At 38.0% G+C, this 12,096-nt stretch overlaps 1 pseudogene; it reads right to left on the bottom strand.

The window, feature by feature from the left end:
- Positions 1-2,795: 2,795 nt before the first annotated feature.
- LOC136127938 (developmentally-regulated GTP-binding protein 1 pseudogene) lies at positions 2,796-5,438 on the bottom strand (annotated as a pseudogene).
- Positions 5,439-12,096: the final 6,658 nt, after the last annotated feature.

Consider the following 12,096-nt stretch of genomic DNA (forward strand, 5'->3'; position numbering starts at 1 on the left):
ATACTTTTATCTCTGTGTTGTAAGAGCAGCAGATGTTAAAACATGGATGGAGTGAGGAGTGATAAACTTTATCTGTGAAGATCAGAGAAGTGTAATTGAAGGATGGGAGAAGTGGAGATGGAGGGTACTACAGGTAAAAGAAAGGCATGTTTAAATACACCAGTATTTGATGCACCAATATTTGGGGGAAACCGTAGACAGTTTAGAATTATTTGCAATACGGACGGTAGGAGACAAGACTAAAGAGAAATGCTGAAGGCATATCAAGAAGGACCTTGGGTGCCATATCAGGGGACTCTGACTTTACTCAGCTGACCAGTGTTATTTACCTTTAAAGAAAATCCACTTGAAAAACATACAAATCCCTCCTGAAACAATTTGAGATTATAGTAGGTTGTGTATTCCTCCTTCTGTGGAAACCAATTCTATAGATGAAGTGGTTTCTTCAAAACATCTTGCAGAGGACAGAGAAGCATTCTGGAAACAATGGGGAGGGAACTGGATGATAGACATGAAAGCTAGACTTAAGGCAGTGGCTGTGTGAATGGGGAGGTTGACAGATTTGAGAACCTTGAGGGATGGTATTTCTGTAAGAACCAACAGGAGTTCTTATAGAAATCAGGGCTTTGATCTAATTTATTTACTTATATTTAAGTCAGAATAAGAAAGCTTTAAAAATAATTATCCCTTAGGGTTCCAGGGACATAATCACAGGAATTTAGATTTGGTAGTATATATTATTTAACTTTACAAACATAGAGGTTATTTATAGTCCCTTTAGAGAATGATTATTTATAAACATATTAAATAAAGGGGAAGGGGACACAGCCTCATAAACTGAAATGATTAATTTATAGCTTGAGACTTTTGACCAAAGACGCTGCTTACTCCTTTACTTTAGATTCGATGTCATATTCCTGTACAGTATTATATTCTCTGAAATAGCCTAAAATCTGTTGGTTCCAATTTTATACAGATAATATTAAATAGTTTCGGTGCTCTAAAAGACTTTTTAGAGCTTGACAGTGACTATTTCCTAATTTTCTTCTGCCTACATTGTAGGCCTTATGCTGGTTGAATAAGATACAATCCACAATGTCTATACTTTTTTTCCCTACCTACATTGTAATATTTGCATTTTTTACTTTTTTTTTTCTTTACCTACATTGTAATATTTGCATTTTTTACTTTATAACTTGATTGGTTAGAGTAATAATTCCCAATTTCTTTTTACATCATGGTATACCTAGAAAATGATATACATATACAATACATAAAAGGCAGTAGATCGGGTTGTTTGCTTTAGAAGCCCACAAGCCAGGTGCTCTAGCCTACCACATCCTTATCATACTCCTCTATAGCTGGAGGGAATTGCTATCATCTCACACACCCATAGCCCCTTCACACTGGTTGGAATGCTCTGAGTTAGGAGTGGAACTTAAAGAGGTCATGATTATGGGATGGACATGTGGGTTGTTCAGTGAATATCGTGGTAGTATTTGATGTACCATACAGCAAGTGTCAATTGGCTCAAGGAACAGTTGCTAGTGGTCACATAAGAATTTTGCAACATGGTATGCATAACTGAGGACAACCTACAATCATTATGGAGAACATGACTGAAAGCATGTTTTATTGATGAAGACTCAGGAGTCTTTGATAGGGTATTACAAATACCCAATACTTTCATTTCATAAATAAGAACACTTGAGACCAAAAAAATTATGTGTCTTGACTAGAAAGTAAATGACTTGAATGGAGGTTAAATGACTGTACTGTAAGCTTTATGAAGCTGGGGACATTTTGGTAATTGCTATATCCCATTGCTTGGTAGAGTGCAAAGCACTTGGGAGAAGTTCCCTAAAATTTTGTTGAGTTGAATAAATGAACGAATGAATGAATGAATAAACTTGCCAGGGTCAAACAGGTAATGGCAGAGCCAAAAGAAGAATTACAATCTTCCTCTCCCAGCTCAATGATTTGATCCCCTGTGTATAAGACTGTATGTCACACTGTTATCAATGTTCTATGAATAATTCATCACGTGGCACAAGGCACAAAAGGTCATGGACACATTCTAGAACTGAATATTTTAAGGATTTATCTTTTCTTCTGTTTTGTAGCAGCTCCTATTGATCATACTCATAAATGAAGAGGAAATATTTGGGTTACTATAAAGCTTATATTTATCTTAATGTATTTCTGTAAATACAGATATTTTAAAATACAACAAAATTGGTCTAAAATGAGCTTTCACAAATTTTTTTTTCTCTTCAGTAGTTATAATATTTTGTCATTTTCTTCAATAATAGAATATATTCAGGTCTGTCTTTATTTCCATTAATTAAATGATGAAAGATAAAAGTTTAAATAATTACTGATGTGTCCTATATGCAAGCATGAAAAGCAGAGCGAGCACTGTCACTGAAAGGTTATGTCACTCAAGCATTCATTAAACATTCATTAGCCTTACCTCAGGTAAAGGTGTCCTTATTTACATATTTGCAGATTTGCATACTCATGCCCTGAACAAGATTTCAAAAATGTTTATGATCCTATGACCACCTTAATTATTAATTCCCAAATAGATAAAGAATAAATAAATAAACAAATCCTAATGAATGTGGTCATTTTTTTTTCCTACCTGGTTCTTTATGCAGTTCAAAGTACAAGGTGACATGAAGACAAGTGCTGTGCCAGTTTGGGTGCCTCCATCTCCCTCCTGAATCTTGATCCAAAGCCAGAAGGGGTTTGGGGTAGGATGCTTGGTCATTTGGAAAGCTGCAGGGGTTGGCCTAGCAGATGGAGAAAGGGGAAGTTTTCCGTGTCTGAATGACATCCTCATCCCCCAACATATGGCTTTAACCATTTTTTTGTGTTTCACAGAGAAACCACAGGCTGGAACGTATTTAAATTCTTTGATAAGATTTTTGTGAATTTTCAGCAGAAATCCTCCGCTGTGGTTCTGGGGTAAGGCAGAACACCACTGGGTATGTGTAATCTGGGAACTGGCCTTTGCGTCTGGTCTAAGTCCTCACTAGTTTCAGATACTCCCAGATATTTTCCAACAAGTCATCAAAATTCCAGCAGTGATGGGCAGAGATGGGTGCAATGAGGCATCTTATAGACGACATGCAATTTCTCAGTGTAGATCTGATCAATCTTATTTAACTAACACATAGATATCAGGGGATATAAATTCTGTTTCCTTCCACCACTTCAATGAAGTCACTAGCTGTTACGAATTTCGAATTTCGTACTCAGCCAGAAAGCTCTTTCACAGTTTCAGCATCCAGCTCACCCTGAGGGCAAGAGGCTTTCAGATGAATGCGTCCCTTATCTTCTTCTAAAAACCGATATTAGAGGGTTTGCTGCTCAAGTGAATGCCAAAGCCTTCCAGCTCGTTTTCAATTATCTTCTTATGTCTCAACAGTTCAGGACATCCAGAACAACCAGGATCAAGTTACATGTTCAGGCCACTGCAACGACTTGACGGCCTCTGCCTCTCCCATCCTTGGCACCCTCAATGATACCTGGGAGATCCAGGAGCTGGATCTTGGCCCCTCTGTATCTGATGACACGGGGCACAGTGGTTAGAGTAGTGAATTCAGGCTGCCACCTCAGAATATACCCCTGCCAAGTTACTGAGCTGGGCTGACTTCCTCATAGTTAGAAAGCCCACAAACCCAATTCGAGCACCACCTGTCTTGGCTACAACAAAACCTTCCGGCTCACCAGCACCACCACCTGTTCGAGTAATGAGTTCTCCGCGAAGCTTACCAGAGCGAGCCTTAAGCAGCCCTAAGTGGTGTGCTGTGGTCTTGTTCTTTTAGTCCGAGCCATCTCGGCTTCGATCTCCGAGGTGTTGGCTAAGGTGCTGCTCCTAATGGCGAGTCCCCGGGGGTACAGTGGCCTCCACACTGATTGCCTCTGTCACATACCCGCCAGCGAACCTGCCAAAGCCAGCAGGAGCTACTGCATTGCGCCGGCGCGATACTTCCTACTTCTCGCGAAAGTTCAGGGCGTGTGTCTTCTATTCACCGCGATGATACAGCGCGCGCGGAAAAGTCTCGCCGACACCCTTCCAATTCCGCCGTTTTTGGAGGAAGGTTTTCTGTCATTTCTTTTCTGGGTCCTGGACTGCGTCAGTGAGTTTGGACCTCTGTTCTGGCCCCTATATGCACACAGGTATGTATTGTCAAAAACACACAGTAAAACAAAGCAGAAAGATGAGTTTGTTTGCAAGGCTTACGACCTGCAAAACCGGGAAACTCAAGGCTGCGGGAGCAATAAGTTCCCTGCTAGTTATTGACTAAAGGTGTTTTGTTTGTTTGTTTTTAAACACTACATGATTATATTTTAATACATAACCAAAATACAGAACACCGTAGTACTTTTTTTTTTTTTTTTTTTTTTTGTGGTACGCGGGCCTCTCACTGTTGCGGCCTCTCCGGACGCGCAGGCTCAGCGGCCATGGCTCAGGGGCCCAGCCGCTCCGCGGCATGTGGGATCTTCCCAGACTGGGGCACAAACCTGTGTTCCCTGCATCGGCAGGCGGACTCTCAACCACTGCGCCACCAGGGAAGCCCCACCGTAGTAAATTGATGGCAATAAAACATAGCATTTCATTTGCATTGCGTGACAAATAGTTAACATCCTTAGTCATAAATGAGTTCCTAGAAACCAGTGACAAAGGCATTGATATTACAAAGAAAAAAAAAAAAGAAGAAAGTGAAATAACACAAGGGACTAGTAAGGACTAAAGGGGTAAATGCGGAATTTGTCTTTTTCAGCTGAAGCCTGGTGGCCTTCTTCCTTATTTGGCTCAGAGTAGCTGAGTCAGGAACAAGGAATGCCAACGATGGTGTGAACAGATTTGGCATCTGCGGATTGGCTGGTGTCCTCTGCTAATTTCTGAGAAGAGCTATAAATTCCTGTAGCTAATGTTAGGTAAGGTTAAGCTTCATTTTTTTCGTTAATGTGCCTGCATTAGCCAACTCCATTTTGTCCCCAACAAAAGTGATTCCATTTTTGTTTTGGTTCTACGGTACACATGTATGTATACACACATCCACACAAGACCAAAGGCCTGGTGAGCTGGGAGGTCAAGCTCTTTTACAAGAAGGAATTAGAAAGAGACTGATTCCAGAGGATGGATAGCTTCTGAGTCTGAGGCCCCACCCTGGTGGGAAGCCAGTTCTGTCCAAATGCCAGGTTGCAGCTGACAGCACTGGGGGCCTGAAGGACTGGGCTGTGAGAGGAGCTTGAGTGGACAGAGGAGCCTCCATACCCGCTCCGGGACTGGTGGCAGGTCCAGCCCTGCCCCAGAAACAGACATTGGGCCCCATCTGAGGGTAGGGGGCCTGAAGAGCCGAAGTGCTACATGGGACCATTCCTTGGCCCTTCCCTATGCTCATGCCATGCATGTCAGAGTCCATGACTCTTCATCTTTCATAATAATTTATAGTGATCAAATGTTTGAGGGAGGAATGATATTCTGAATATAATAAAATTCAATATGGAAGGTTTCATAAACTGTGGGTCAAGAACCACTAGCAACTTGGCAGATTGATGTGAATTATACTGTTTTCCCTTTCACCATTTATCCATCTAGGCTGTGGTGTTTACAAAGCAGACACTAAAGTGGATATTTAGCAATTGGCCCATTGTCTATGATTTTTAGGTATTACGGAAAAGGGAAAACTTACAGAATTTAGAGTATGGAAAAACTGTAACAATTTGATATATTTTTTTTAAGTTTTGTTTTAAAAACTGTGGGTCATTAGGTTTGTAGTTAATACTAGAAAAGAGTTTGGCCTTTGTTATGAAAGAGATAGCTTATTCACGTACAGAACAAGGTGCATTGATTAGAACTAATACGTAGTGACTTAGAGTAAACTTTGCCCCCAAAACTCTAATTTCAGCATTTGGCAGGGTTTGGCTGCTACAGCAGAAACAATATGTTGTATTTTTAGCTAATCACTTAACAGTTTTTTAGGCAAAATACAGGCATGCAGACAAGATGATTCTAAAGATGAGTAAATTTTTAGCTTGTTATACCAATGTAACAGGAGATTCCCACATAGAAATTGCACAAATAATTGGCACATTTCTGTGACATTTTTTAGTGACTTAAGATGCAGAGGCATACTTATGAAATTGATCAACATTCATCTAGCATTAAAGAATTAATAGCTAATATGATCTGGAGTAGAATCAGAATTCAGAAATATCATTAGACTGGAAATAATGGGCTGAATTCACTAAGAAAGTATTTATATGAGATGTCCAGAATAGGCAAATTCATAGAGATGGAAGATAGGTTAGTGGTTACCAGGGCCTGGGGTAAGTGAGAATGGGGAGTGACTACTAAGGAATGATTTCCTTTTGGAGTGACAAAATGTTTTGGAATTAGATAATGATAATGGTTGCATAATTTTGTGGCTGTGCTAAAACCCACTAAATTGTACACTTTAAAAGGATGAATTTTTTGGTAAGTGAATTATATCTAAATAAAAACTTTAAAAGGCATTTATGTTTAACAAACTGGGAATAGAAGAAAAACTTTTGAAAAACAGAAGGAAATTGAACACAATGAAAAATTTTTATCTTGCACATGTAACCAGGTGAAACTTTAGTTGCATTCTCATTAACTCATGCATCAAAAAATGAATAAAAATAGAAGTATTTTATCTCCATTATTATTAAACCTTGTTTTAGATATTCTAGCTAAGATATATGTTTTAAATATTCTAACATTTTTAAATGCTGGGAAAGAGAAGACCCAATTATATTCAGTGCAGATGGTTTGATTGTCTATATAGAACACACAAAGGATTTAAAATGAAAACAGTTAGATTTGAAAGAATTCAAAAAGGTGGCTGGACAAAAAGAATTGTTTAACAAAATCCACAGCTTTCTTATATGCTATCAACAAACAAATATAACAAAATGAAATGGAAAAAAGAACTCATTCACAATAACAGTCTAAAGAATAAAATACTCAGAGTTAAATTCATGAGATATATGCAAAGATGAAGTCCCCTTATATGGGTCTCAGAGATGGATAATTGTAGGAAACTGAATGAAAGCAGTTTTGTGTATGCCCATACGTGCATTTTTCTAGGTATAGAATCCAAACAATCCATCAGATTCTCAAATGGCTTTAAGAAACAAAAAAGTTTACATATCATTGCCCATAAAGCAGCAGTATCTAGAATAGCGTCATAAGAGTACATTGATAAATAGGTAGAATAGCTTGATAGACAAGTTGGAATAGACAGATAAATGGAATCATAAAGAAAATAAAACAACTAGGAAGTAGTATGTTTATGTATTTGGTGTATGGTAAATAATAAAAGTAAAGAATAGGAGAAATGATTAATTTTTAAATGGTTTTCAAGAAAAGAGTTATTTAGAAAAAAATGTAGTTTTCTACTTCTTCCCATACACCCAAATTTCAGATTTATTAAGGATTTTATATAAAAATTAAGTCTTAAAAAAGGTATTAGAAGAAAATATAGGTGAATTTTTGTGTAAGTGTGGGTCTTGAAGAAGACCTCAAATAAACCATTATTAAGAAATGAATATTCTTTTGAAAACAGGAAAACATCAGAACTTTACATAGAGTATAATAAGCAAATAAGAAATCAGGAAAAGCATTGCAATGTATTTGACAAGGTTTAATGTTAATACATAAAATTCTCTAAAAAATACTTCAAAGAGAGATCAAAAGGAAAGTGATCAAAGGCCAAGAAAAAAGCAATTTCTAAGAAGAAATACAAATAATCAGTAGACGTATAAAATGTTCAAATGTAGTAGTAATCAAACAAACTCAAATTTAAATAACAATACTATAGCACTGGCTAATACTAAGAAGTCTGATAATATGCAGTGTTTAAGCTAGAGTTAAGAAATGGGCTTTTCCGGGCTTCCCTGGTGGCGCAGTGGTTGAGAGTCCGCCTGCCGATGCAGGGGACACGGGTTCGTGCCCTGGTCTGGGAAGATCCCACATGCTGCAGAGCGGCTGGTCCCGTGAGCCATGGCCGCTGAGCCTGCGCGTCTGGAGCCTGTGCTCCACAACAGGAGAGGCCACAGCAGTGAGAGGCCTGCGTACCACAAAAAAAAAAAAAAAAAAAAAAAAAGAAATGGGCTTTTCCATTTGTACACTGATGATTGGGGTCTAAATTGCCATTCATGTTCCTGAATGGCAATTTGCCAATATCTATCAAAAGCCTTAAAAATGTGCTTAAACTTTGTAATCACTGTTCTCAGAATATCCTACAGAAATAATTGTGTAAATACAAATGTCTATTTGAGAATTGTGTTGAAGCATTTTTTATAATGGTGGACATTTTAAACAGTATTAAGTAGGTGAAATGAATTATGGCTGTGGCGATAATTCCAAAGTGATTTCCAAAGATAGCCATAACAGTATTTCCAGTCCCACATGCTCTTCCTTAACTTTGTCACTCCCCCATTTACATTTTCCCCTCCCCTGAACCTAGGCAGGACTTTGTGGCTCCCTCACTGAATAACATATGATGAAAGTGAAATTGGATGACTTTTAAAGGCAATATGACTTTCCACCTGATTCTCTCTCCTTTGGGGCTTTTCTTCCTTGAAACCCAGCTTGTAAGGAAGCCCAGACTGCATGGCAAGGTCATCTTTAGGTGTCCTAGCAGAAAGCCCCAGTTAACATTGCTGCTGACAGCCAGCGTCTACTAGTCATATAAGTGAATGAGATTTCAGATGATTCCAGCCTCCAGCCTTTCAGCCACTACAGCTGATTCTAACTAGAGCAGACAAGTTGTTGAGCGCTTCCAAATTGCAGATTTGTGAGCAAAATAAATGTTGTTTTAAGTCACTACAGTTTGAAGTGGTTTGTTACACAGCCATAGTACCTGGAACAATGTTACATCTAAAACTGGAGTATTGAGAAGCTATTTCAAAGGAAAATATAGATGAATAAATATGTATCTTAAAATTTTAAAGGTATTTACAAAGTGCAACTTAGAAAAAGGGTAGATCATAAGAGTATATGTAATTATATTTTGTGTGTGTAGAAAAAAATTCACATAAATATCCAACAATCAGCATATGTATGCATAGAAAAGGCAGTTGGGAAAGTATTTACCAAAATGTAGATAGCAGTTGTCTTCAAATGTTTGGAATAAAGGGATGATTTATACTTAATTTATATTCTTGCTTATCTTGGTTATCTTGCTGCGTTTTCTAATTTTTCTACAAGTGGACATTGATCATTTGTTCAATAAGAATGAAACAAATTTGGACTTAAAAATCAACTGGTGGAGTACAAAATATAGAGGAACCTGGCTCAATAGCTGTTCATAAGTAAAAGACAGGTGTTTTAGTTGATTACAAGTTGAAAATCAGCCAACAGTGTGTTGTAACTGCCAAAATGTTAATACAAACTTAGGTAGCAATTACAAAATTCTAGAGTCCAGAGGACTGGAGACACACTGAATAGATTACATTTTGAGGCACCACAGCTTTAAGAAAAACAGCAACTGGATCTTTTTCAGAAGAGACTAACCCAGATGGTGGTAAGGTCTGAAGCAGGGTTACATGAGGGATGGTAGAAACAACAGGGAATCCTGTTGTGCTACAGAAGAGGAAACATAACAGATAGAGGTATGGAGAAGTGGGGTTAGACTTCATCTGGATAATTTCACAGAGCCAGAATTAATAAATGAAAACCTGAAAGAGACAGATTTGGCTCAGTTGAAGACAATACTTACAATTAAATTGAGCTATTCAAAAATTGAAAGGATAGCCAAAGAATGTAATGAGTCCTTGGTCTCTGGTTTTGAGGTTCCCAGGTGTCAGGATGTTTTTGGAAGAACTCTGCTCTTAGTGGGGAAGACTGGCTGGGCATCATTCAAAGACCTGTTGCTGTCCAGATCTACAAGTTTCTGTCACAGGATCAAAACCCCAACAATATACTCTGTGGGCAGTACTCTATAGTTACTCTTTAGCATACTTTTTTCTAACAGCCAGATTTTCTGAATTCCCAATCTTTGCTAATTAGCACTGAGTTTGGCAGTGATTTTTCGCAGAAACTCATGTTTCTGAAGATGTGTGTCTTAATTAAGTCTCCTCATTAAAACTCCCTAGCTTTGATTGCTAGTGTCTGTCTCCACACAGCGCAAAATAGACATTTGGCCATTTCTTATGTAATTTGATTAATATAACACCTCATCTTAGCCATTCAGCTCCACAAAGCAAATTTTTAGGATTTTGTTTAGATGGGCTGTGTAGATACGCTTCTTATTTACTTCTTTTGAGTGGGGTTCCTGACATACCTGCCCACTCTGGTTAGCTACAGATGTAAGATTTTATCAAGCTGTTTGAAGGGTAAAGATATATTTCTCTTTATTTTCTACACCAATTATGGGGAACTAATTTAAACTGAGCATTTGGAAAGAAAGATAATGTCCTCTTATAAGTTTTGTTAAGACCCGTGTAGTTTTCCTATCACCTCTGGCCCTGCCATCTCACTCTCAGATTTCGCAGCATTGATGAATTCAGGAGTTCTTTGTTTATGGTAAAATGTCACCCTTCCTTACTTTGCTAAGACATAGGCACAGGTCTCTCTCTCTCTCACCTAATATTTGGGTCAAATGCTCTTGCACCTCCCTTCACACCTCTCCTTTGGTCTTGAAAATAGAAGGAGATTGGAGGGGTTATAAAATTGAGAGCATAGTCTCGGAAAATATATGGTTCTCTTCTCTTGACACATCTAGCTACAGTTCAATAATTGAACCCAACATGCAGCACTGACTCATAGGGGAATTTTATGGTATCAACAAAACATTTCAATTTGATTTGTTAAACTGTACCTAAAATGAATTTAGGTAGTTCTTAATAATGTAATTCAATCAAAATATTACACAATAATAATAGCAGAGAAACTGTGTATAACATTCAGGAGAAAACAAAGATACATGATAGATAAATATAATACTAAATATTCCATTTACTGGAAACAATGTCTTTTTGGAATATATCTAATAAAACAAAGTATTTGCTGTGCAAATTTAGAAAGACAAATTCTCACTTACAAGATAATAACAAGAAAAAAGTAAAGATGTATATGAATGTATGATATATTTAAAAGTCTTCACTAATCATTTGGAAAGCCTTTTCAGCAAAAATTTACAGTGCAAACTATGTTCAAATGATCTGCACTGACTATTTGCTACTAGGTGAGACATAAATCCCTTTCAAGCAAAATTATTCCTAGGAATAATCCATATATGGCTAACTTTTACTTTAGTAGTTGTGAAAATTCCTGACCTACTTGGCAAATTGGTGAAATGTCCTTTTTCTTTTCTTTTTTTTAATTAATTAATTATTTTTTTTGCTGTGTTGGCTCTTCATTTCTGTGTGAGGGCTTTCTCTAGTTGCGGCAAACAGGGGCCACTCTTCATCGCAGTGCGCGGCCTCCCACTCTCGTGGCCTTTCTTGTTGCAGAGCACAGGCTCCAGACGCGCAGGCTCAGCAGTTGTGGCTCACGGGCCCAGTTGCTCCACGACATGTGGGATCCTCCCAGACCAGGGCTCGAACCCGTGTCCCCTGCATTAGCAGGCAGACTCGCAACCACTGCGCCACCAGGGAAGCCCGAAATGTCCTTTTTCTTGTAGGAAGATACATATAATGGTATATGGGAGAGGACTTGCATTGCTTCCTATTTGCCCCTTTGTATGGGACCCATTCAGTTGGACTTACCACTTAATTTCCACCAGTGACTTTTGTTCTCTTGGTGGGCAGCCCTTGAATGCTATTATTTTTTATTGATTAAGCACAAAATAAACTTTCATCTCACTGACAATTATGAATGTGATATAGAAACAAAAACAAACAATACTCCCCCTAAAAAAGAAAAAAACCCCACATTTTAGTTTAGTAATGTTCTCTTAAGAGCAAAGGACTAGAAGATGAACATAGTAATAGAACATAATGCTCTGTTCATTTTCCCCTGGGAGTAGTTATATATTTACCTAAATTGTGGAGTGGGAGAATCTCAAGTTTGGAAGTCAAATTTGTAGTTATTACTCAGCATATGTTGAGAAA

This window comes from Phocoena phocoena, chromosome 9 (assembly GCF_963924675.1).
Source record: "Phocoena phocoena chromosome 9, mPhoPho1.1, whole genome shotgun sequence".
In the NCBI taxonomy this organism is placed as follows: Eukaryota; Metazoa; Chordata; class Mammalia; order Artiodactyla; family Phocoenidae; genus Phocoena; species Phocoena phocoena.